This window comes from Ambystoma mexicanum, chromosome 1q, assembly GCF_040938575.1.
Source record: "Ambystoma mexicanum isolate Mex_15411 chromosome 1q, UKY_AmexF1_1, whole genome shotgun sequence".
NCBI classification, from domain to species: domain Eukaryota; kingdom Metazoa; phylum Chordata; class Amphibia; order Caudata; family Ambystomatidae; genus Ambystoma; species Ambystoma mexicanum.
In genome coordinates, this window is record NC_090922.1 from 1550870959 (window position 1) to 1550897657 (window position 26699).

The 26699-nt window shown below is 53.0% G+C and overlaps 1 protein-coding gene across 1 annotated transcript in view; it reads right to left on the bottom strand.

The window, feature by feature from the left end:
* LOC138552110 (zinc finger protein 850-like) overlaps positions 1–26699 on the bottom strand; it is a 160143-nt gene that overhangs the window by 132038 nt on the left and 1406 nt on the right. The window lies entirely within an intron of this gene.

A 26699-nucleotide genomic window follows, 5' to 3' on the forward strand; every position in this document is an offset into this window, starting at 1 on the left:
TTTTTGGGAGTCAGTGTAGCTTGGTGAGAGCTGGGTTGATGTGTGAATATTTCAGTAGGTGTAGGATGAGTCTGGCTGCTGCCTTTGGTATGGCTTGGAGGGGGCACAGATGCTGCTGGGGAGTCAGTGTGACTTGGCGAGAGCTGGGGAGATGTGTGAATATTTCAGTGGTTGGAGGTTGACTCTGGCTGCTGCCTTTGGTATGGCTTGCAGGGGGTACGGATGCTGCTGGGGAGTCAGTGTCGCTTGGCGAGAGCTGGGGAGATGTGTGAATATTTCAGTGGGTGGAGGATGAGTCTGGCTGCTGCCTTTAGTATGGCTTGCAGGGGGGCAGGGATGCTGCTGGGGAGTCAGTGTCGCTTGGCGAGAGCTGGGGAGATGTGTGAAAATTCCAGTAGATGGAGGATGATTCTGGCTGCTGCCTTTGGTATGGCTTGCAGGAGGCAGGGATGCTGCTGGGGAGTCAGTGTGGCTGGGCGAGAGCTGCGGAGATGTGTGAATATTTCAGTGGTTGGAGGATGAGTCTGGCTGCTGCCATTGGCATGGCTTGCAGGGGGCAAGGATGCTGCTATGGATTGAGTAGGCTGGGCGAGAGCTGGCGAAATGTGTGAATATTTCAGTGGGTGGAGGATGAGTCTGGCTGCTGCCTTTGGTATGGCTTGCAGGGGGGCATGGATGCTGCTGGGGAGTCAGTGTCGCTTGGCGAGAGCTGGGGAGATGTGTGAATATTTCAGTGGGTGGAGGATGAGTCTGGCTTTTGCCTTTGTCAGTGTGGCTGGGCGAGAGCTGGGGAGAAGTGTGAATATTTCAGTGGTTGGAGGATGAGTCTGGCTGCTGCCTTTGGTATGGCTTGCAGGGGGAAAGGATGCTGCTATGTATTGAGTAGGCTGGGCGAGAGCAGGGGAGATGTGTAAATATTTCAGTGGGTGGAGGATGATTCTGGCTGCTGCATTTGGAATGGCTTGCAGGGGGCACGGATGTTGCTGGGGAGTCAGTGTGGCTGGGTGAGAGCTGGGTTGATGTGTGAATATTTCAGTAGGTGGAGGATGAGTCTGGCTGCTGCCTTTGGTATGGCTTGCATGGGGCACGGATGTTGCTGGGGAGTCAGTGTGGCTTGTCGAGAGCTGAGGAGATTTGTGAATATTTCAGTAGTTGGAGAATGAGTCTGGCTGCTGCCTTTGGTATGGCTTGCAGGGGGCAGGGATGCTGATGGGGAGCCAGTGTGGCTAGGTGAGAGCTGGGGTTATGTGTGAATACTTCAGTGGGCGGAGGATGAGTCTGGTTGCTGCCTTTGGTATGGCTTGCAGGGGGGCACGGATGCTGCTGGGGAGCCAGTGTGGCTAGGTGAGAGCTGGGGTTGATGTGTGAATATTTCAGTAGGTGGAGGATGAGTCTGGCTGCTGCCTTTGGTATGGCTTGCAGGGGGGCATGGATGCTGCTGGGGAGTCAGTGTCGCTTGGCGAGAGCTGGGGAGATGTGTGAATATTTCAGTAGGTGTAGGATGAGTCTGGCTGCTGCCTTTGGTATGGCTGGCAGGGGGGCATGGATGCTGCTGGGGAGCCAGTGTGGCTTGGCAAGAGCTGGGGAGATGTGTGAATATTTCAGTAGGTGTAGGATGAGTCTGGCGTAGGATGAGTCTGGCTGCTGCCTTTGGTATGGCTGGCAGGGGGGCATGGATGCTGCTGGGGAGTCAGTGTGGCTGGGCGAGAGCTGGGTTGATGTGTGAATATTTCAGTGGGTGTAGGATGAGTAGCTGCTGCCTTTGGTATGGCTTGCAGGGGGGCACAGATGCTGCTGGGGAGTCAGTGTGGCTAGGTGAGAGCTGGGGAGACGTGTGAATATTTCAGTAGGTGGAGGATGAGTCTGGCTGCCTCCTTTGGTATGGCTTGCAGGGGGCAGGGATGCTGCTGGGGAGTCACTGTGGCTTGGCGAGAGCTGGGTAGATGTGTGAATATTTCAGTGGTTGGAGGATGAGTAGCTGCTGCCTTTGGTATGGCTTGCAGGGGGGCAAGGATGCTGCTATGGATTGAGTAGGCTGGGCGAGAGCTGGGGAGATGTGTATATATTTCAGTAGGTGTAGGATGAGTCTGGCTGCTGCCTTTGGTATGGCTTGCAGGGGGGCAAGGATGCTTTTTGGGTGTCAGTGTAGCTAGGTGAGAGCTGGTTTGATGTGTGAATATTTCAGTAGGTGTAGGATGAGTCTGGCTGCTGCCTTTGGTATGGCTTGCAGGGGGCACGGATGCTGCTGGGGAGTCAGTGTGGCTTGGCGAGAGCTGGGGAGATGTGTGAATATTTCAGCAGGTGGAGGATGAGTCTGGCTGCTGCCTTTGGTATGGCTTGCTAGGGGGCACGGATGCTGCTGGGGAGTCAGTGTGGCTAGCTGAGAACTGGGGAGATGTGTGAATATTTCAGTAGGTGGAGGATGAGTCTGGCTGCTGCCTTTGGTGTGGCTTGTAGGGGGCAAGGATGCTGCTGGGGAGTCAGTGTCGCTTGGCGAGAGCTGGGGAGATGTATGAATATTTCAGTGGGTGGAGGATGAGTCTGGCTGCTGCCTTTGGTATGGCTTGCAGGGGGGCAAGGATGCTTTTTGGGAGTCAGTGTAGCTTGGTGAGAGCTGGGTTGATGTGTGAATATTTCAGTAGGTGTAGGATGAGTCTGGCTGCTGCCTTTGGTATGGCTTGCAGGGGGCACGGATGCTGCTGGGGAGTCAGTGTGGCTTGGCGAGAGCTGGGGAGATGTGTGAATATTTCAGTGGTTGGAGGTTGACTCTGGCTGCTGCCTTTGGTATGGCTTGCAGGGGGTACGGATGCTGCTGGGGAGTCAGTGTGGCTGTGCGAGAGCTGGGGTTATGTGTGAATATTTCAGTAGATGGAGCATGATTCTGGCTGCTGCCTTTGGTATGGCTTGCAGGAGGCAGGGATGCTGCTGGGAAGTCAGTGTGGCTGGGCGAGAGCTGCGGAGATGTGTGAATATTTCAGTGGTTGGAGGATGAGTCTGGCTGCTGCCATTGGCATGGCTTGCAGGGGGGCAAGGATGCTTTTTGGGAGTCAGTGTAGCTTGGTGAGAGCTGGGTTGATGTGTGAATATTTCAGTAGGTGTAGGATGAGTCTGGCTGCTGCCTTTGGTATGGCTTGCAGGGGGCACGGATGCTGCTGGGGAGTCAGTGTGGCTTGGCGAGAGCTGGGGAGATGTGTGAATATTTCAGTGGTTGGAGGTTGACTCTGGCTGCTGCCTTTGGTATGGCTTGCAGGGGGTACGGATGCTGCTGGGGAGTCAGTGTGGCTGGGCGAGAGCTGCGGAGATGTGTGAATATTTCAGTGGTTGGAGGATGAGTCTGGCTGCTGCCATTGGCATGGCTTGCAGGGGGCAAGGATGCTGCTATGGATTGAGTAGGCTGGGCGAGAGCTGGGGAAATGTGTAAATATTTCAGTGGGTGGAGGATGATTCTGGCTGCAGCCTTTGGTATGGCTTGCAGGGGTCATGGATGCTGCTGGGGAGTCAGTGTGGCTAGGTGAGAGCTGGGGAGATGTGTGAATATTTCAGTGGGTGGAGGTTGAGTCTGGCTGCTGCCTTTGCTATGGCTTGCTGGGGGGCACAGATGCTGCTGTGGAGTCAGTGTGGCTAGGTGAGAGCTGGGGAGACGTGTGAATATTTCAGTAGGTGGAGGATGAGTCTGGCTGCTGCATTTTGTATGGCTTGCAGGGGGGGTCAGATGCTGCTGGGGAGTCAGTGTGGCTAGGTGAGAGCTGGGGAGACGTGTGAATATTTCAGTGGTTGGAGGATGAGTCTGGCTGCTGCCTTTGGTATGGCTTGCAGGGGTGCAGGGATGCTGCTGGGGAGTCAGTGCCGCTTGGCGAGATCTGTTGAGATGTGTAATCATTTCAGTGGTTGGAGGATGACTCTGGCTGCTGCCTTTGGTATGGCTTGCAGGGGGGCAGGGATGCTGCTGGGGAGTCAGTGTCGCTGTGCGAGAGCTGGGGAGACGTGTGAATATTTCAGGAGGTCGAGGATGAGTCTGGCTGCTGCCTTTGGTATGGCTTGCAGGGGGGCAGGGATGCTGCTGGGGAGTCAGTGTAGCTTGGTGAGAGCTGGTTTGATGTGTGAATATTTCAGTAGGTGTAGGATGAGTCTGGCTGCTGCCTTTGGTATGGCTTGCAGGGGGCACGGATGCTGCTGGGGAGTCAGTGTGGCTGGGCGAGAGCTGGGGAGATGTGTGAATATTTCAGTAGGTGTAGGATGAGTCTGGCTGCTGCCTTTGGTATGGCTTGCAGGGGGGCAGGGATGCTGCTGGGGAGTCAGTGTAGCTTGGTGAGAGCTGGTTTGATGTGTGAATATTTCAGTAGGTGCAGGATGAGTCTGGCTGCTGCCTTTGGTATGGCTTGCAGGGGGCACGGATGCTGCTGGGGAGTCAGTGTGGCTTGGCGAGAGCTGGGGAGATGTGTGAATATTTCACTAGTTGGAGGATGAGTCTGGCTGCTGCCTTTGGTATGGCTTTCTGGGGGGGCACGGATGCTGCTGGGGAGTCAGTGTCGCTTGGCGAGAGCTGGGGAGATGTGTGAATATTTCAGTGGGTGGAGGATGAGTCTGCCTGCTGCCTTTGGTATGGCTTGCTGGGGGGCAGGGATGCTGCTGAGGAGTCAGTGTGGCTGTGCGAGAGCTGGGGAGACGTGTGAATATTTCAGGAGGTCGAGGATGAGTCTGGCTGCTGCCTTTGGTATGGCTTGCAGGGGGGGGCATGGATGCTGCTGGGGAGTCAGTGTCGTTTGGTGAGAGCTGGGATGATGTGTGAATATTTCAGTAGTTGGTGGATGAGTCTGGCTTTTGCCTTTGTCAGTGTGGCTGGGTGAGAACTGGGGAGAAGTGTGAATATTTCAGTGGTTGGAGGATGAGTCTGGCTGCTGCCTTTGGTATGGCTTGCAGGGGGGCATGGATGCTGCTGGGGAGTCAGTGTCGCTTGGCGAGAGCTGGGAAGATGTGTGAATATTTCAGTAGGTGTAGGATGAGTCTGGCTGCTGCCTTTGGTATGGCTGGCAGGGGGGCATGGATGCTGCTGGGGAGCCAGTGTGGCTGGGCGAGAGCTGGGGAGATGTGTGAATATTTCAGTGGGTGGAGGAGGAGTCTGGCTGCTGCCTTTGGTATGGCTTGCTGGGGGCAGGGATGCAGCTGGGGAGTCAATGTGGCTAGGTGAGAGCTGGGGTTATGTGGGAATATTTTAGTGGTTGGAGGATGAGTCTGGCTGCTGCCTTTGGTATGGCTTGCAGGGGGGCAGGGATGCTGCTGGGGAGTCAGTGTGGCTAGGTGAGAGCTGGGGAGACGTGTGAATATTTCAGTAGGTGGAGGATGAGTCTGGCTGCTGCCTTTGGTATGGCTTGCAGGGGGCACGGATGCTTCTGGGGAGTCAGTGTGGCTTGGCGAGAGCTGGGGAGATGTGTGAATGTTTCAGTGGGTGGAGGATGAGTCTGGCTGCTGCCTTTGGTATGGCTTGCAGGGGGGCATGGATGCTGCTGGGGAGTCAGTGTGGATTGTCGAGAGCTTGGGAGACGTGTGAATGTTTCAGTAGGTGGAGGATGAGTCTGGCTGCTGCCTTTGGTATGGCTTGCAGGGGGCAGGGATGCTGCTGGGGAGCCAGTGTGGCTAGGTGAGAGCTGGGGTTATGTGTAAATATTTCAGTGGTTGGAGGATGAGTAGCTGCTGCCTTTGGTATGGCTTGCTGGGGAGCAGGGATGCTGCTGGGGAGTCAGTGTGGCTGTGCAAGAGCTGGTGAGATGTGTGAATATTTCAGTGGTTGGAGGATGACTCTGGCTGCTGCCTTTGGTATGGCTTGCAGGGGGCACGGATGCTGCTGGGGAGTCAATGTGGCTGGGTGAGAGCTGGGGAGATGTGTGAATATTTCAGTAAGTGTAGGATGAGTCTGGCTGCTGCCTTTGGTATGGCTTTCTGTGGGGCAGGGATGTTGCTGGGGAGTCAGTGTGGCTTGGTGAGAGCTGGGTTGATGTGTGAATATTTCAGTGGTTGGAGGATGAGTATGGCTGCTGCCTTTGGTATGGCTTGCAGGGGGGCAAGGATGCTTTTTGGGAGTCAGTGTAGCTTGGTGAGAGCTGTGTTGATGTGTGAATATTTCAGAAGGTGGAGGATGAGTCTGGCTGCTGCTTTGGTATGGCTTGCTGGGGGGCACGGATGCTGCTGCGGAGTCAGTGTGGCTAGCTGAGAGCTGGGGAGATGTGTTAATATTTGAGTAGGTGGAGGATGAGTCTGGCTGCTGCCTTTGGTATGCTTGCAGGGGTCATGGATGCTGCTGGGGAGTCAGTATGGCTAGGTGAGAGCTGGGGCTATGTGTAAATATTTCAGTGGTTGGAGGATGAGTAGCTGCTGCCTTTGGTATGGCTTGCAGGGGGCAAGGATACTGCTATGGATTGAGTAGGCTGGGCGAGAGCTGGGGAGATGTGTGAATATTTCAGTAGGTGGAGGATGAGTCTGGCTGCTGCATTTGGTATGGCTTGCAGGGGGGCATGGATGCTGCTGGGGAGTCAGTGTGGCTTGTCGAGAGCTGGGGAAATGTGTGAATATTATAGTAGGTGTAGGATGAGTCTGGCTGCTGCCTTTGGTATGGCTTGCAGGGGGCATGGATGCTGCTGGGGAGTCAGTGTGGCTTGTCGAGAGCTGGGGAGATGTGTGAATATTTCAGTAGTTGGAGAATGAGTAGCTGCTGCCTTTGGTATGGCTTGCTAGGGGGCAGGGATGCTGCTGGGGAGTCAGTGTCGCTTGGCGAGAGCTGGGGAGATGTGTGAAAATTTCAGTAGGTGTAGGATGAGTCTGGCTGCTGCCTTTGGTATGGCTTGCAGGGGGCTTGGATGCTGCTGGGGAGTCAGTGTGGCTTGGCGAGAGCTGGGGAGATGTGTGAATATTTCAGTAGGTGGAGGATGAGTCTGGCTGCTGCCTTTGGTATGGCTTGTAGGGGGCAAGGATGCTGCTGGGGAGTCAGTGTCGCTTGGCGAGAGCTGGGGAGATGTGTGAATATTTCAGTGGGTGGAGGATGAGTCTGGCTGCTGCCTTTGGTATGGCTTGCAGGGGAGCAAGGATGCTTTTTGGGAGTCAGTGTAGCTTGGTGAGAGCTGGGTTGATGTGTGAATATTTCAGTAGGTGTAGGATGAGTCTGGCTGCTGCCTTTGGTATGGCTTGGAGGGGGCACAGATGCTGCTGGGGAGTCAGTGTGACTTGGCGAGAGCTGGGGAGATGTGTGAATATTTCAGTGGTTGGAGGTTGACTCTGGCTGCTGCCTTTGGTATGGCTTGCAGGGGGTACGGATGCTGCTGGGGAGTCAGTGTCGCTTGGCGAGAGCTGGGGAGATGTGTGAATATTTCAGTGGGTGGAGGATGAGTCTGGCTGCTGCCTTTAGTATGGCTTGCAGGGGGGCAGGGATGCTGCTGGGGAGTCAGTGTCGCTTGGCGAGAGCTGGGGAGATGTGTGAAAATTCCAGTAGATGGAGGATGATTCTGGCTGCTGCCTTTGGTATGGCTTGCAGGAGGCAGGGATGCTGCTGGGGAGTCAGTGTGGCTGGGCGAGAGCTGCGGAGATGTGTGAACATTTCAGTGGTTGGAGGATGAGTCTGGCTGCTGCCATTGGCATGGCTTGCAGGGGGCAAGGATGCTGCTATGGATTGAGTAGGCTGGGCGAGAGCTGGCGAAATGTGTAAATATTTCAGTGGGTGGAGGATGATTCTGGCTGCTGCATTTGGAATGGCTTGCAGGGGGGCACAGATGCTGCTGGGGAGTCAGTGTCGCTTGGCGAGAGCTGGGGAGATGTGTGAATATTTCAGTGGGTGGAGGATGAGTCTGGCTGCTGCCTTTGGTATGGCTTGCAGGGGGGCATGGATGCTGCTGGGGAGTCAGTGTCGCTTGGCGAGAGCTGGGGAGATGTGTGAATATTTCAGTGGGTGGAGGATGAGTCTGGCTGCTGCCTTTGGTATGGCTTGCAGGGGGAAAGGATGCTGCTATGTATTGAGTAGGCTGGGCGAGAGCAGGGGAGATGTGTAAATATTTCAGTGGGTGGAGGATGATTCTGGCTGCTGCATTTGGAATGGCTTGCAGGGGGCACGGATGTTGCTGGGGAGTCAGTGTGGCTGGGTGAGAGCTGGGTTGATGTGTGAATATTTCAGTAGGTGGAGGATGAGTCTGGCTGCTGCCTTTGGTATGGCTTGCATGGGGCACGGATGTTGCTGGGGAGTCAGTGTGGCTTGTCGAGAGCTGGGGAGATTTGTGAATATTTCAGTAGTTGGAGAATGAGTCTGGCTGCTGCCTTTGGTATGGCTTGCAGGGGGCAGGGATGCTGATGGGGAGCCAGTGTGGCTAGGTGAGAGCTGGGGTTATGTGTGAATACTTCAGTGGGCGGAGGATGAGTCTGGTTGCTGCCTTTGGTATGGCTTGCAGGGGGGCACGGATGCTGCTGGGGAGCCAGGGTGGCTAGGTGAGAGCTGGGGTTGATGTGTGAATATTTCAGTAGGTGGAGGATGAGTCTGGCTGCTGCCTTTGGTATGGCTTGCAGGGGGGCATGGATGCTGCTGGGGAGTCAGTGTCGCTTGGCGAGAGCTGGGGAGATGTGTGAATATTTCAGTAGGTGTAGGATGAGTCTGGCTGCTGCCTTTGGTATGGCTGGCAGGGGGGCATGGATGCTGCTGGGGAGCCAGTGTGGCTTGGCGAGAGCTGGGGAGATGTGTGAATATTTCAGTAGGTGTAGGATGAGTCTGGCGTAGGATGAGTCTGGCTGCTGCCTTTGGTATGGCTGGCAGGGGGGCATGGATGCTGCTGGGGAGCCAGTGTGGCTAGGTGAGAGCTGGGGAGACGTGTGAATATTTCAGTAGGTGGAGGATGAGTCTGGCTGCTGCCTTTGGTATGGCTTGCAGGGGGCAGGGATGCTGCTGGGGAGTCAGTGTGGCTTGGCGAGAGCTGGGGAGATGTGTGAATATTTCAGTGGGTGGAGGATGAGTCTGGCTGCTGCTTTTGTTATGGCTTGCAGGGGGCAGGGATGCTGCTGGGGAGTCAGTGTGGCTTGGCGAGAGCTGGGTAGATGTGTGAATATTTCAGTGGTTGGAGGATGAGTAGCTGCTGCCTTTGGTATGGCTTGCAGGGGGGCAAGGATGCTGCTATGGATTGAGTAGGCTGGGCGAGAGCTGGGGAGATGTGTATATATTTCAGTAGGTGTAGGATGAGTCTGGCTGCTGCCTTTGGTATGGCTTGCAGGGGGGCAAGGATGCTTTTTGGGTGTCAGTGTAGCTAGGTGAGAGCTGGTTTGATGTGTGAATATTTCAGTAGGTGTAGGAAGAGTCTGGCTGCTGCCTTTGGTATGGCTTGCAGGGGGCACGGATGCTGCTGGGGAGTCAGTGTGGCTTGGCGAGAGCTGGGGAGATGTGTGAATATTTCAGCAGGTGGAGGATGAGTCTGGCTGCTGCCTTTGGTATGGCTTGCTAGGGGGCACGGATGCTGCTGGGGAGTCAGTGTGGCTAGCTGAGAACTGGGGAGATGTGTGAATATTTCAGTAGGTGGAGGATGAGTCTGGCTGCTGCCTTTGGTGTGGCTTGTAGGGGACAAGGATGCTGCTGGGGAGTCAGTGTCGCTTGGCGAGAGCTGGGGAGATGTATGAATATTTCAGTGGGTGGAGGATGAGTCTGGCTGCTGCCTTTGGTATGGCTTGCAGGGGGGCAAGGATGCTTTTTGGGAGTCAGTGTAGCTTGGTGAGAGCTGGGTTGATGTGTGAATATTTCAGTAGGTGTAGGATGAGTCTGGCTGCTGCCTTTGGTATGGCTTGCAGGGGGCACGGATGCTGCTGGGGAGTCAGTGTGGCTTGGCGAGAGCTGGGGAGATGTGTGAATATTTCAGTGGTTGGAGGTTGACTCTGGCTGCTGCCTTTGGTATGGCTTGCAGGGGGTACGGATGCTGCTGGGGAGTCAGTGTGGCTGTGCGAGAGCTGGGGTTATGTGTGAATATTTCAGTAGATGGAGCATGATTCTGGCTGCTGCCTTTGGTATGGCTTGCAGGAGGCAGGGATGCTGCTGGGAAGTCAGTGTGGCTGGGCGAGAGCTGCGGAGATGTGTGAATATTTCAGTGGTTGGAGGATGAGTCTGGCTGCTGCCATTGGCATGGCTTGCAGGGGGCAAGGATGCTGCTATGGATTGAGTAGGCTGGGCGAGAGCTGGGAAAATGTGTAAATATTTCAGTGGGTGGAGGATGATTCTGGCTGCAGCCTTTGGTATGGCTTGCAGGGGTCATGGATGCTGCTGGGGAGTCAGTGCCGCTTGGCGAGATCTGTTGAGATGTGTAATCATTTCAGTGGTTGGAGGATGACTCTGGCTGCTGCCTTTGGTATGGCTTGCAGGGGGGCAGGGATGCTGCTGGGGAGTCAGTGTCGCTTGGCGAGAGCTGGGGAGATGTGTGAATATTTCAGTAGGTGTAGGATGAGTCTGGCTGCTGCCTTTGGTATGGCTTGCAGGGGGGCAGGGATGCTGCTGGGGAGTCAGTGTAGCTTGGTGAGAGCTGGTTTGATGTGTGAATATTTCAGTAGGTGTAGGATGAGTCTGGCTGCTGCCTTTGGTATGGCTTGCAGGGGGCACGGATGCTGCTGGGGAGTCAGTGTGGCTTGGCGAGAGCTGGGGAGATGTGTGAATATTTCACTAGTTGGAGGATGAGTCTGGCTGCTGCCTTTGGTATGGCTTGCTGGGGGGCACGGATGCTGCTGGGGAGTCAGTGTCGCTTGGCGAGAGCTGGGGAGATGTGTGAATATTTCAGTGGGTGGAGGATGAGTCTGCCTGCTGCCTTTGGTATGGCTTGCTGGGGGGCAGGGATGCTGCTGAGGAGTCAGTGTGGCTGTGCGAGAGCTGGGGAGACGTGTGAATATTTCAGGAGGTCGAGGATGAGTCTGGCTGCTGCCTTTGGTATGGCTTGCAGGGGGGGCATGGATGCTGCTGGGGAGTCAGTGTCGCTTGGTGAGAGCTGGGATGATGTGTGAATATTTCAGTAGTTGGAGGATGAGTCTGGCTTTTGCCTTTGTCAGTGTGGCTGGGTGAGAGCTGGGGAGAAGTGTGAATATTTCAGTGGTTGGAGGATGAGTCTGGCTGCTGCCTTTGGTATGGCTTGCAGGGGGAAAGGATGATGCTATGTATTGAGTAGGCTGGGCGAGAGCAGGGGAGATGTGTAAATATTTCAGTGGGTGGAGGATGAGTCTGGCTGCTGCCTTTGGTATGGCTTGCAGGGGGGCATGGATGCTGCTGGGGAGTCAGTGTCGCTTGGCGAGAGCTGGGAAGATGTGCGAATATTTCAGTAGGTGTAGGATGAGTCTGGCTGCTGCCTTTGGTATGGCTGGCAGGGGGGCATGGATGCTGCTGGGGAGCCAGTGTGGCTGGGCGAGAGCTGGGGAGATGTGTGAATATTTCAGTGGGTGGAGGAGGAGTCTGGCTGCTGCCTTTGGTATGGCTTGCTGGGGGCAGGGATGCAGCTGGGGAGTCAATGTGGCTAGGTGAGAGCTGGGGTTATGTGGGAATATTTTAGTGGTTGGAGGATGAGTCTGGCTGCTGCCTTTGGTATGGCTTGCAGGGGGGCAGGGATGCTGCTGGGGAGTCAGTGTGGCTAGGTGAGAGCTGGGGAGACGTGTGAATATTTCAGTAGGTGGAGGATGAGTCTGGCTGCTGCCTTTGGTATGGCTTGCAGGGGGCACGGGTGCTGCTGGGGAGTCAGTGTCGCTTGGCGAGAGCTGGGAAGATGTGTGAATATTTCAGTAGGTGTAGGATGAGTCTGGCTGCTGCCTTTGGTATGGCTGGCAGGGGGGCATGGATGCTGCTGGGGAGCCAGTGTGGCTGGGCGAGAGCTGGGTTGATGTGTGAATATTTCAGTGGGTGGAGGAGGAGTCTGGCTGCTGCCTTTGGTATGGCTTGCTGGGGGCAGGGATGCAGCTGGGGAGTCAGTGTGGCTAGGTGAGAGCTGGGGAGATGTGTGAATATTTCAGTGGTTGGAGGATGAGTCTGGCTGCTGCCTTTGGTATGGCTTGCAGGGGGCAAGGATGCTGCTATGGATGGAGTAGGCTGGGCGAGAGCTGGGGAGATGTGTATATATTTCAGTAGGTGTAGGATGAGTCTGGCTGCTGCCTTTGGTATGGCTTGCAGGGGGCACGGGTGCTGCTGGGGAGTCAGTGTGGCTTGGCGAGAGCTGGGTAGATGTGTGAATATTTCAGTGGTTGGAGGATGAGTTGCTGCTGCCTTTGGTATGGCTTGCAGGGGGCAAGGATGCTGCTATGGATGGAGTAGGCTGGGCGAGAGCTGGGGAGATGTGTATATATTTCAGTAGTTGTAGGATGAGTCTGGCTGCTGCCTTTGGTATGGCTTGCAGGGGGCAGGGATGCTGCTGGTGAGTCAGTGTGGCTTGGTGAGAGCTGGGTTGATGTGTGAATATTTCAGTGTGTGGCGGATGATTCTGGCTGCTGCATTTGGTATGGCTTGCAGGGGGCAGGGATGCTGCTGGTGAGTCAGTGTGGCTTGGTGAGAGCTGGGGAGATGTGTGAATATTCCAGTAGTTGGAGGATGAGTCTGGCTGCTGCCTTTGGTATGGCTTGCAGGGGGGCAGGGATGCTGCTGGGGAGTCAGTGTAGCTTGGTGAGAGCTGGTTTGATGTGTGAATATTTCAGTAGGTGTAGGATGAGTCTGGCTGCTGCCTTTGGTATGGCTTGCAGGGGGCACGGATGCTGCTGGGGAGTCAGTGTGGCTTGGCGAGAGCTGGGGAGATGTGTGAATATTTCACTAGTTGGAGGATGAGTCTGGCTGCTGCCTTTGGTATGGCTTGCTGGGGGGCACGGATGCTGCTGGGGAGTCAGTGTCGCTTGGCGAGAGCTGGGGAGATGTGTGAATATTTCAGTGGGTGGAGGATGAGTCTGCCTGCTGCCTTTGGTATGGTTTGCTGGGGGGCAGGGATGCTGCTGAGGAGTCAGTGTGGCTGGGTGAGAGCTGGGGAGACGTGTGAATATTTCAGGAGGTCGAGGATGAGTCTGGCTGCTGCCTTTGGTATGGCTTGCAGGGGGGGCATGGATGCTGCTGGGGAGTCAGTGTCGCTTGGTGAGAGCTGGGATGATGTGTGAATATTTCAGTAGTTGGAGGATGAGTCTGGCTTTTGCCTTTGTCAGTGTGGCTGGGTGAGAGCTGGGGAGAAGTGTGAATATTTCAGTGGTTGGAGGATGAGTCTGGCTGCTGCCTTTGGTATGGCTTGCAGGGGGGCATGGATGCTGCTGGGGAGTCAGTGTCGCTTGGCGAGAGCTGGGAAGATGTGTGAATATTTCAGTAGGTGTAGGATGAGTCTGGCTGCTGCCTTTGGTATGGCTGGCAGGGGGGCATGGAAGCTGCTGGGGAGCCAGTGTGGCTGGGCGAGAGCTGGGGAGATGTGTGAATATTTCAGTGGGTGGAGGAGGAGTCTGGCTGCTGCCTTTGGTATGGCTTGCTGGGGGCAGGGATGCAGCTGGGGAGTCAATGTGGCTAGGTGAGAGCTGGGGTTATGTGGGAATATTTTAGTGGTTGGAGGATGAGTCTGGCTGCTGCCTTTGGTATGGCTTGCAGGGGGGCAGGGATGCTGCTGGGGAGTCAGTGTGGCTAGGTGAGAGCTGGGGAGACGTGTGAATATTTCAGTAGGTGGAGGATGAGTCTGGCTGCTGCCTTTGGTATGGCTTGCAGGGGGCACGGGTGCTGCTGGGGAGTCAGTGTCGCTTGGCGAGAGCTGGGAAGATGTGTGAATATTTCAGTAGGTGTAGGATGAGTCTGGCTGCTGCCTTTGGTATGGCTGGCAGGGGGGCATGGATGCTGCTGGGGAGCCAGTGTGGCTGGGCGAGAGCTGGGTTGATGTGTGAATATTTCAGTGGGTGGAGGAGGAGTCTGGCTGCTGCCTTTGGTATGGCTTGCAGGGGGCAAGGATGCTGCTATGGATGGAGTAGGCTGGGCGAGAGCTGGGGAGATGTGTATATATTTCAGTAGGTGTAGGATGAGTCTGGCTGCTGCCTTTGGTATGGCTTGCAGGGGGCACGGGTGCTGCTGGGGAGTCAGTGTGGCTTGGCGAGAGCTGGGTAGATGTGTGAATATTTCAGTGGTTGGAGGATGAGTTGCTGCTGCCTTTGGTATGGCTTGCAGGGGGCAAGGATGCTGCTATGGATGGAGTAGGCTGGGCGAGAGCTGGGGAGATGTGTATATATTTCAGTAGTTGTAGGATGAGTCTGGCTGCTGCCTTTGGTATGGCTTGCAGGGGGCAGGGATGCTGCTGGTGAGTCAGTGTGGCTTGGTGAGAGCTGGGGAGATGTGTGAATATTCCAGTAGTTGGAGGATGAGTCTGGCTGCTGCCTTTGATATGGCTTGCAGGGGGCACGGATGCTGCTGGTGAGTCAGTGTGGCTTGGTGAGAGCTGGGTTGATGTGTGAATATTTCAGTGTGTGGAGGATGATTCTGGCTGCTGCATTTGGAATGGCTTGCAGGGGGCAAGGATGCTGCTGGGGAGTCAGTGTGGCTAGGTGAGAGCTGGGGAGATGTGTGAATATTTCAGTGTGTGGAGGATGAGTCTGGCTGCTGCCTTTGGTTTGGCTTGCAGGGGGGCAAGGATGCTTTTTGGGAGTCAGTGTAGCTTGGTGAGAGCTGGGTTGATGTGTGAATATTTCAGTGGTTGGAGGATGAGTCTGGCTGCTGCCTTTGGTATGGCTTGCAGGGGGCAAGGATGCTGCTATGGATTGAGTAGGCTGGGCGAGAGCTGGGGAGATGTGTAAATATTTCAGTGGGTGGAGGATGATTCTGGCTGCTGCCTTTGGTATGGCTTGCTGGGGGGCAAGGATGCTGCTGGGGAGTCAGTGTGGCTAGGTGAGAGCTGGGGAGACGTGTGAATATTTCAGTAGGTGGAGGATGAGTCTGGATGCTGCCTTTGGTATGGCTTGCAGGGGGGCAAGGATGCTTTTTGGGAGTCAGTGTAGCTAGGTGAGAGCTGGGTTGATGTGTGAATATTTCAGTAGGTGGAGGATGAGTCTGGATGCTGCCTTTGGTATGGCTTGCAGGGGGGCAGGGATGCTGCTGAGGAGTCAGTGTGGCTGTGCGAGAGCTGGGGAGACGTGTGAATATTTCAGTAGGTGTAGGATGAGTATGGCTGCTGCCTTTGGTATGGCTTGCAGGGGGGCACAGATGCTGCTGGGGAGTCAGTGTCGCTTGGCGAGAGCTGGGGAGATGTGTACATATTTCAGTGGGTGGAGGATGAGTCTGGCTGCTGCATTTGGAATGGCTTGCTGGGGGGCACGGATGCTGCTGGGGAGTCAGTGTGACTTGGTGAGAGCTGGGGAGACGTGTAAATATTCAGTAGGGGGAGGATGAGTCTGGCTGCTGCCTTTGGCATGGCTTGCAGGGGGGTACGGGTGCTGCTGGGGAGTCAGTGTCGCTTGGCGAGAGCTTGCTATTGTATTATTTGGACTATGGGGGACAGAAACAGGGGACAGGGAGAGGTAGATGAGTGTTGCAATAATGCTCCCAGGATCAGCCAATGATCCAAAATAATGAAGCGGACCAAGGAGCACAGCCAGAAGAAGCTACCAAGACATTCTCAAAACGCCCCCATCAAGCCAGGGGATATAAACCAAAAACCCATAACATTTACATCATCATACAACACAACATTCTAACGTAACGATTATTCGCTATAATCTAAACCCCTATATAGCCCTATACATTGGAATCTACCGTTGGTCAACACCTAATGTCCAACCCCGCCCAGGTCCATCCTACTTGATGCGGCATCACTTGCCGAAGATCATCTGGGTAACTTCTTGTTGGTTGGCACATCAATATACTGACAATGTAACAACAGTGTTGTGCCATTGGTCAATTCTTACTCATGCAACCCAATTAGTGTTTGATGTAAGGGGAGAGATTGAAACCTAGCTTTGGAAAGAACAAAAATACTTCCTTGTCCTTTTCCCATGGCGGGCCCCAAGAGCCCCAAGAGCCCCAGACAGTTTCCGAACCTTGCACCGTTCATCCTGTCCTCCCATCTCGATACACGAACCTCCCATCTCGATACACAAACCTTGGACCGTTCATCTTGTCCTCCCATCTCGATGCACGAACCTTGGACCGTTCATCCTGTCCTCCCATCTCGATGCACGAACCTTGCACCGTTCATCCTGTCCTCCCATCTCGATACACAAACCTTGGACCGTTCATCCTGTCCTCCCATCTCGATACACGAACCTTGGACCGTTCATCCTGTCCTCCCATCTCGATGCACGAACCTTGCACCGTTCATCCTGTCCTCCCATCTCGATGCACGAACCTTGCACCGTTCATCCTGTCCTCTCATCTCGATACACGAACCTTGGACCGTTCATCCTGTCCTCCCAGCTCGATACACGAACCTTGGACCATTCATCCTGTCCTCCCATCTCGATGCACGAACCTTGCACCGTTCATCCTGTCCTCCCATCTCGATGCACGAACCTTGGACCGTTCATCCTGTCCTCCCATCTCGATACATGAACCTTGGACCATTCATCCTGTCCTCCCATCTCGATGCACGAACCTTGCACCATTCATCCTGTCCTCCCAGCTCGATGCACAAACCTTGGACCGTTCATCCTGTCCTCCCATCTCGATACACGAACCTTGGACCGTTCATCCTGTCCTCCCATCTCGATACACAAACCTTGGACCGTTCATCCTGTCCTCCCATCTCGATACACAAACCTTGGACCGTTCATCCTGTCCTCCCATCTCGATACACGAACCTTGCACCGTTCATCCTGTCCTCCCATCTCGATGCACGAACCTTGCACCGTTCATCCTGTCCTCCCATCTCGATACACGAACCTTGCACTGTTCATCCTGTCCTCCCATCTCGAAACACGAACCTTGCACCGTTCCATCCTGTCCTCCCATCTCGATACACGAACCTTGCACCGTTCATCCTGTCCTCCCATCTCGATACACGAACCTTGGACCGTTCATCCTGTCCTCCCATCTCGATGCACGTTGGTGCCTGCAGGTGCATAATCTAGTTAGGTCATGGAAGGCATAGCTACTTCATTAAAAACGTGGTGAGTGACTAGTGTGCAAAACCAATTTCTCTCATTTATTAGTCTTGCCACTGCATTCTAACGTGTGTGCACTGGTACTATTTTACCATTAGGGGGCGCTGTGTGTACATCTCGCTGTTGCATTCTAACAAATGTGCACTGGTACTATTTTACCATTAGGGGGTGCTGTGTATACATCTCGCTGTTGCATTCTAACGTGTGTGCACTGGTACTATTTTACCATTTGGGGCGCTGTGTGTACATCTCGCTGTTGCATTCTAACACATGTGCACTGGTACTATTTTACCATTAGGGGCGCTGTGTGTACATCTCGCTGTTATGATATGATATGATATTTTCTTTATATCGCGCTCGTACACAAGTGTTTCAGAGCGTGACCAGGAGAGGGGAGGGGAACAGGGGAGAAGCAAAAACAACGATCTTACTAGGCCAAGTGACATTGAGAACACCCGAGTGCAAGGGGAAGAGGAATAGGGGGAAAGTGCATGGGGAAGGGAAAAAGGGGGAAAGTGCAGAGCATAGGAGAGAAACAAAATAAATAGTAAGTAAATAAACAATTAAATAGAGTGTTAGCGTTGGTAGTGCAGCATGTAAGAGGCAAAGGTGCTAGGTTAGTCAGATAGGGTGTATCTGATAAGTGCAGAAGAAAAGTGGGTGGGGAACCGTATGGGTACAGATACAGGCCCCAGTGCAAGGGGTGGCCCAGGGGCAGTGCAGGAGGATGGCAGGGTGAGCAGGTACCTGGGCCCGAAGGACAGAGGGTGGCCAGGTGGACAGTTCCGAGGGATAAAACAGATCAGCAGGGGAGAAGCGGGGCAAAGGCAGAAGCGAAGAGGAAGGTCTTGAGGAGCTTCCGGAACCGTAGATGGTTCTCCTCAAGTTTCAAGGTGGCAGGGAGGCTGTTCCAAAGGGAGGCCCCGGCCAAGGTTTCTTTTGAAGCCAATTCCTTTATGATTAAATCCACTTTTTCTAGATGGGCGTTTAAAGCTTCATTAGTACAATAGATGCCATCCGGTTACAGCCACCAATTTGGATTGCCTTCTTGAACGTTCTGTATCCCGCTTCACAATGTTCCTGTGCAGTTTCGGTAGCCCGAGGAATCCTTTTGAAACTGTCATGTTTCCCTTGCTATGTACATGTGGTGTATTTGGAATTGTCTAGGTCTAAGAGATGGGTGAAGAATTAACGACCCACATCTAACTCTGTTTTGTATCTGTGCCTCTGGAGGCTACTCACCAGCACGGAACTGTACAGATTGTGAACGCCTCTGTGTGTGTGCAGATCTTGAATAGCTGAACTGCTCCTAGTGCATTTATATAAAAAGATGCCAGTGCTTTATTCACAGGCTTTTCTATGACCAGTGTGCCCTAATAAAGCATTTATTCTTGGTTAGTACCTTATTGGCCTGGACTTGTGTTCTTTGTGTTTATATAAAGATATTAGAATGCGTATATGTTTAGATCCCACGTTGCGTTGTTCTTGAAGTCAGATTAAAGCAAACCAACAGGATTTATTGTTTGAAAATCGATGTAGCAAATGGGAAAAGGTTAGCAGATAGATGTGTTGCTTAGGGAATCTCCTTATCTCGTGCTTTCAGTATAAAAAGAAAGACTTTCATCACTCAATACCCCTCACTTACCAGCTCATCTGCTGTCTGGCACTCTATTTGGGGTGCCATTCAGTTATCAGTGTCTCTGTGTTATGTTTATGGAGTATACCAAACAACTCCCATCATGCAATCCTTCACTCATTGGGATCACCACATTATGCACCAAGCACGCAAGGTAAAGGGCAGCGGGTGTTGGCAGCCACAGGGTGTTCGCGGCACGCGCCCTGAGAATTCCTTTCACTCCATTTACACTGCTCCATGCTTCATCTACACCTATAGGTACTTTATATGTACCCATGAAGCGTGGTGAAATTAACAAAGGGGAGCGGTTTGCTATAGCCTGTGGTCGGAGTGTATGTGTGTCACTCTGAGGTGATGTTACACATTCACACTTATCCACCGCCTGCCAAAATCCTGAGATTCCCCAGTCCCGCTTACATAGCCAACGGCAGCAGAGGCGGCTTACCCGGAAGCGGGGGTCTACCTACTGGTAACTTGCGGCCATTCTTGCATTGGCAGTTGCCATGGCGATTCCCCCATGCTCAGCGGTGCCGCGCGAGCATTCGGGGACTGTCACGTCATGTGATCAGGAAACAGCGGCCTCACATGATCCATAAGCAGCGGACGCACGCAAAGCAACACCCATCACTGGCTACTACACGGAACACGTGACACGCTGCTCGCGGTCACGTGACTTGCTTCACGTGACAACCCTCGTATTCAAAGGGATCGAGGGAACGCTGCATTCGGATTATTTCTGGACTCTGGCTGCCACCTTGTTTCTCGGCCTCGGATTGCTCTACCGACTGATTACGGATCACGTTCTTGCTTTGCCTCTGCTCAGGTGTGTTTTCAGAGTGTCCACAAGATATCATCAGCCTGCTGCTGCTGCCGGTTGTTCTGCTACTACCCTGTTCTTCAGAGCCTCCCTCCATTTATTATTAGGTAAGCCCCTGGTGCTGTCCCTTTGTTGTTTGTAGAACGCCACTGCCATTGTTTAACCATCGTTCCTTGCCTTACAGTGGTTGGGGTTCTTCTGGCGTTCCTGGTTCCAGGCCTACGACACTCTACACCTGTGGCCTCAATGATTGCATGAGTAGTGGTTTTTCTTCTGCTCGTGTGGTACTTGGGGACGGAGGTATTTTATATCTGAACAACCATCAAGACAGAACAGGTGAGCCACCGAGCCGCTCAAGTAAATGCGCAGAACCGCTGCAAATAACACAGGACCACATGGAAGACGTCCGGTCTAAACTCCTTTCTTTATTGACCAACGCTTCCCCTGTCCCTGCATCACTTCCCCTCCCTTGGGTCCCGCCCCCACCCTAGCCCAACTTCCACATAACGATGTGGATGAACCATATGTCGTAACATGACAACCTTCGCCCTTTTTAAATACTGAGTCGGTGCTAACCTATCTCTTCAATGAGTCTTATGGGTTTAGTCTTTGCCAGGATGGGGTGGTTTGCCCTTCGCAGTTCTGGGCTGTATGGGGGATGGGGGGTCAATCCATAAGTCACTCAACATCAACACCTGTGACCTCTCCGCCAGAGACCTCATCTCCCCAATACAGGTCCTCTGCATCAGTCCACGTCACTTGGTCTTCACAGTCCTGTTCCTCCTCCGAAGCTTACCAGGATGACATGTCCCCCCCAGGACTCTTTGAAGTGTGACACGTTCCTTCTACTTGACTGTCCTGCATCCACTGCTGTGACCATGGTGCCTTTAACCTTAGTGACTGTGAGGGGGCTGGGTGCAAAGCGAGAGTCTCTTCCTTCTCTGGGCCTGACGTACCAGCACTCTTTTGCCGTCCTTGAAACTGTGTTCTCTGGCGCCCCTCTCTTCACCGGCCGCGTTCTTCATTTTCTGCTGTTTTGCCCTCAATTTGTCATCCTCCGGTGTGTTGTTGCCCTCCTGGGGTCTCTGCAGCAGTCTTGTCGTCAATCTGCAACCAAACAAGAGGTCTGCAGGGCATTTACCAGTGGAGCTGTGGGGGGTGAGGCGGTAGTCACGTAGGAGCTGGTACCACATTTGCTCAACAGGTTTGTGGGACAGATGCGCCACCTGCAACACTCTCTTGAGATTGCCCATGAAGCATTCGGCCATGCCATTGGCTTGGCATCAGAGAGCCGTAATTTTCTGATCTTTGAAGCCCATGTACTGGGCGAAGTTTGCAAAGCCCAGACTGGTGAAAGTTGGGCCATTGTCTGTCTTTATGATTTGAGGGATGCAATAGGCCGTGAGTATGTGGTTCAGAGAAGGGATGACCACTGTTGCCGGCCGTGGAAGGTACGATTTGTACTTCTGGGTACCTTGATTATTCGTCAATCACTACTAAGGGTTATGTGCAGTCTTGGAGGGGTCCAAAGAAGTCGACGTCCAGCTCCTCCCATATGCCCCAGGGAGTGGTGACATCTGCAGTGGGTTTGGGTGCGGGACTGGCACTATGGCGCTGCAGATTGCGCAGTTCTTTAGGGTGTCCTCCACTTGTTTGTCCAACCCTGGAAACCAGATCTTCTGTCCCAGAAGTTTTTTTGTTGAAGCTACACCTCTATGTCCTTTGTGGGCGAGATCGACCACTTGTTGTTGCAGTGACTTGGGCAGGACGATTTAAAACCTTTCATTATTATTTGTTCTTCTGTAGTGGTGTGTTCCTCTTTACTAGCAGCATCGCTTTTACATCCCCTTGCAGCGATTCCTCAAGGTGGTTTGTTCGTTCTCTTGCAGGCTTCGGTTTTCCTTGGCTGATGCACTGGGCGAGGATGGCCAGTACAGGGTTGTTAGATTTTAGCTGGTGCATGATGTACTGCAGGTTTATGTCTGCGATTGAATGTTCTGGGACTGGCGGCACTGTGGTGCGACGGGAGAGATAGTCGAGTGGGTTTTTGTCCTGGAGGCGGAGTCCCCACTTTTCTATCCGCAGGGGCATCTGGGCATGGGGGTTGCCAAAAATGGAGAGGCGGGCTTTGTGGTCGGTGACCACAGTTAATGCTTTTCCGAAATGTCAAGTGGCCCAGATTAACGACAGGCTTTCCTTCTCTGCTTGCAAGTATTTTTGTTCAGTTGTGGAGAGGCTGCAGCTGGCGTATGACACAACTTTCTTGATGTGGGGGCTTCTGGGGTCATATTGTGCCAATATCTGTCCAAATCCTCGGGGCCGGCATCCTCAGTGTCTTTGGCAGAGCTGAAGTAGGCCATGTCCGAGGTCGAGGAAATGCGGGCGCGAATGTCTGTGAAAACAGTCTCACATTCGGCAGTCCAGATTAATTCCTGGCCATTCCTGGTCAGCTCTCTCAGTGGGGCACTTACTGTCGCAAAGTTTTTCAGGTAGCGCGAACAGCAGCTAGCTAGCCCTAGGAATGACCCGAGGTCTGACACGTCCATTGGCTGTGGGGTGTCTTGTAGCGCCTTGACCGTCTCCGGGTCTGAGCTCATGCCTTGGTCAGAGAATGTGTGGCCAAAGAATATGAGGGTTTGCTTTCCAAATTCGCACTTTTCCTTGTTGAGCGTGACGTTGGCTGCTTCCAGGGCCCTGCACACTTCATGTAGATTATTGTTAGGAAGAATCATATGTAGTACCCTTAGGGACCACTACATACAATTAAGACCACAAGTGATAGTACAATTTCACCTTTGGTACAAGCCTGTACTACACAGTAAAGTCGTAGCGATGGCTGAGCAGCCAGACTTATCTCAAGAGCAAATGAGCAGTAATAGGAATTACACAAAGGACTACAATTACTGTGACTCAAGCAAACACTGACTCAAGGTTTCTGGTTAAAAATATAAGTACATTTATTTTTAAACCATCTGTTCACAAAACACTTCACTTCTATTAAATAAACCACACTCTAAATATACTACACACAACCAATTCCCCTTGTTCAAGTCAATTCAATGTAGGTACATTAGGATTTGACAGAACGGTGTTTCGAAACAAATGTGTTACCGTGGGTTCTTACACAATCACTTTTTGACAGTAATGACAGTTCGGTCTTATGAAAGAAAAGCGTACCCGCGGGAAGAAATGTAACCGTAGTTAGAGGAAAGGGGTTCACCCCGATTCCTCAAGGTCGGACGGAGAGAACGACCAAATGGACACAGTACCTTATTCGGATGAAGAAAGCTGGTGCTACGGCAGTTGTTCCTGGTAGTTCCTGCAGACTCACGGTTCCTGAAGCTTCAGTCGTGGGGACAAGACGGAGGACGTCTGGAGCGATCTGCACTACCCAGGGATGAAGCCAGCAGCAGCAAAGCAACGATGAATAAAAGGTGCGCTCATTAAATACAGGAGAGGGCTCTTCTGATGGCTATCCGGACCACTACAGCTCAGTGCAGTAATTTCGACCCAGAAGAGGATTCTTTGGCTGTAGAAGGTGAGCTGGTTGATCCCACCAGGCTCAAGGGAAGGAGACTCCAGACTGGATCTCCTCTGTCGTTGAAGGGTAGATAGCTCAGGACTGCAGCAGGGCTTCACCGGGATCCAGGAGTTGCAGCAGCCGTCTTCTTGTCCACTTCTCTTCGGTTCTTGTAGTTCCAGTGTCGACTCAGACTTCCAGCCCAAGAGTCCTGCCTTTTATGCCAAACTCCCCCATTCACACAGCCTGGCTGTCAATCACACAGCAGGGGGGTTTTCCAGCCCAGACAACCACTTCAGCCAATGGACACAAAGTGCGACTTGGGTCTCCACAGAGACCCTGTGCAGGGGGTTACTAAACCCCTCCCTCACATTCAGCCCACCTAGACACCCAGACGCCAAAGGAGGGCTTCTTCGCAGAAGCCCGCCAAAGGACGGAGAACAAGGAAACCAAACTTGGTTTGGCGCGAAAAGCAAACAACAAGAAAGACCTTTCCAACACGAAATGGCGAAAAACCACGTTAGGACCCAAAATAAAAATGATATGGGGTAGCGGGTTTTATGTTGACGTCTGTCACCACAGCCAGAACTCTAACACAGGGATCCATGTAAAAATGATAGTTACCACTCCCACCAGCCATGTCGAGTCGGGAAGGGGGACACAAAGTGCCCCTTGAGGTACAGAAGGACAGGGGAAAGATATTCCCCTCCAGTACTCCATGGTAAGATGGTTTGTACTGGATCTGTATTTAAAAAGGACTAGTAAAGCCAATGGTGACTTTACAGGTTTCTTGGGGCAGTAGTCATCCCCAGAAATGGAGTTCACAAGGGAAGTCTAAAAGACATCCCTGTGTCACTGCACTAAAGGTGCTGTGTGACACACAAGTAAAAAGATGATGCCTAGCGAGTTGGTGACACTCCATAGCCCATGAGCACAAAAAGTACAACATACACAAAAATACACTGTAAGAGTGGGGGGAAAAAGGACACTCTTACCAGGTGGAAAACAATAAACCCCAGAAATCCAGCAAAGCTGCTGAGGGACTCACTAGGTAAGGGAAATTAGCCATAAATGAGAATTCTCCCTAACAATTATCATTGTGCTCCTTGGTTGATTTCCCGAATACCAGGATGTCATTGCTGTAGTTGAGACACCCAGGAACGTGTTTGATCACCTGGTGGATCTCCTTCTGGAAGATTTTTCGCTGAAAACGATATGCCGAAGTTCAGTCGTTTGTAGCGGTAGAGCCACATGTGGGTTACACAAGTGGTAAATGTTTGGGACTCCCGTGCCAGCTCCATCTGATGGTAGCCCTTGTTGAGGCCGAACTTCGAGAATATGGTGGCACCATTGAGGAGGTGGATCCTGTCCATTATTTGCGGTATCTGGTGTCGCTCTCATTGCATTGCCATGTTAGGGCAGCACATGTCTATGCACAAACAAAAGGAACACTCTGCTGATTTCTTAGGTACTGGTCCAATCGGGGAAACCCATGGGGTGGGCCCCCCAACCTCAATGATGTGGAGTTCTAGCAGGCGTCTCAGTTCTTCTTCTACTTGCCTTTGAATTGTTATCGGAATGCCCCTGTACTGCTGGGCATCTGGCTTGACCTCTGGATCAATGTGGAGTCTCACTTTGCAGCTGCACAGTTTGCCAAGGCCTTTGAAGAGATTTGGGTAGGATTTTGTGACGTCTCCCTCAGGGGCCATATATTTGTGTGCCATCATTTTGTACAGGATGTGGACAAGTCCCATGTCGATGACCGTCCTGAAACTCAAGATACACCTGCTGTTTGAATCTGTGGAGAGGACATGTAGTTGTATTTTGACTGTGCGCAATATGTGTGCACAGACCATTGTAAAAGTGCCTGTGCATGGCAAAGGTGTGTTGGAGCTGTAAGGAAAAATGTTGACTTGCAAGGGCCGCAGTTCCGGCTGGTGAAGCATGCGGTTATAGGCCTCCTTGCTCAGGACATTGACGGTTACACCCTTGTCAATGAGGAATTCTGTTTGTATGTTCTGTACTTGGAGTGTTAGGATGGGGGTGTGTTCCTTCGGTGTCTCATTTTCGAGTGCCCACACTTATCATTTCCTCCTTTGACTGTCGTGTGAAGAGGAGGAATCACTCCCTGACTGTGACCGTTTCTCCATGTAGCGGATGCTGCTGCAGGGTCTGTGGGAGGTTCTCCTGTCCGGGGACCGGAACGATCTTCTGGGGTTTGGTGGCTGCTCTCGCCCTTCGCTGGGCGATATCTTCTGCGCTCGTGGCTCGCTCTCCTGTCGTCTGGTTGGGGAGCGGGTTGGTGTCTGCTGCTCCTCAGGGAGGGTGTTGGGGCAGGCAGTATTGGGGCATTTCTGCATACTGCTCTAAAGTGGTCATAACTCTTGCATGCTGCGCACTTCTGGACGATTGCTGGGCACGTGCCTTCATAGGGGAATTCATAGCTGTACTGGTAGTACAGTTTTGTTGGCTGTGTGGGTTTGTCACGCTGTGCTGGATTCAATTTCCTGACACTCTCCTGATCTCTGGTATCCGATCATATTTTTCCTGTCCTATGCCAACAACCTGCTGTGTGACTGCCGAGTCGGTGCTAGCCATCGCTAGTATTTCATCCAGGGTCCTCTGTTTCTGGAGCAACTTCCTTTTGAACTCAGCGGATTCACACCCCACAATGACCTGGGAGCGCAAAGCTTTGGTATTCGAATATCGATGGAAGGCCCAGTGCTTCATGCGGGTTCGCAGTCTCATAACATAGTTGTCCATGGTTTCCCTTTTTCTTGCATGGTTGTGTGAAAGATGTGTGTTGCAGTCTACGTTGATGTGTGGGGCAAAATAGGTGTCAAGTGCCTCTCAGATCACTTGGTACGTTGCTTTTTCCTCGTTATCCAGTTCATAGAGTATGTCTCTCACAGCAGTCCCCACTGCCGTCAGGATGTTCTTTTTTCTCTCTTCGTCCATGGGGTCCATTGCCCCCACGTACACTTTGAAGTCCTTCATCCATCTGACCCACCGGGGTCCTAGGTTGTCTGTGTCTCTGAGATCCGATGCCTGTGGCAGTTGCCACTGGTTAGTCTCACCGTGGCCATGTGGGATGGCTTCTGAAAGCCGTGTTGGCACAATGCTGGGGTGTCTCCCTCTAACATTCTTCTTTATCATGTTGCTCTTTTTGCAGGCAGAAGACTGGCTTGTGCTAGTAGCAGTGTGTGCTTGCTGTCCGCAGAGGCCTTTCTTGGCTGGCTGCACGTGGGGTGGGCCACACCACACCCAACTTCTCTGTGCAGGGTGTTCCTGTATCACACACCATTCTTGGAGGGATTGGGCCTTCTCCATATGCTGGTAGCAAGTGCGGCCACCAGGAGGCCTTTGCAGCCTGTGTGCGCCCTCTCCTTAGGGTGAAGTCACCACTGTAGTTCCCGGGCCTGTGTGAGCAAAGGAGGTAGGCTACGCCTCCTGCAGTCGTGCCGAGCGAAATTAGAATGCTCAGAGGGACCGGTCTGGGTCCTCCTCCTCGTCGCCATTGTCGCAGTGTATGTGCCTCCCTTGGGTCCCGCCCCCACCCTAGCCCAACGTCCACAGAACGATGTCGTAACATGACACCTGATATATAATAATTGCATGTTCTGAAGCCGTCGGGATGCTGTGAGATGTTGTGG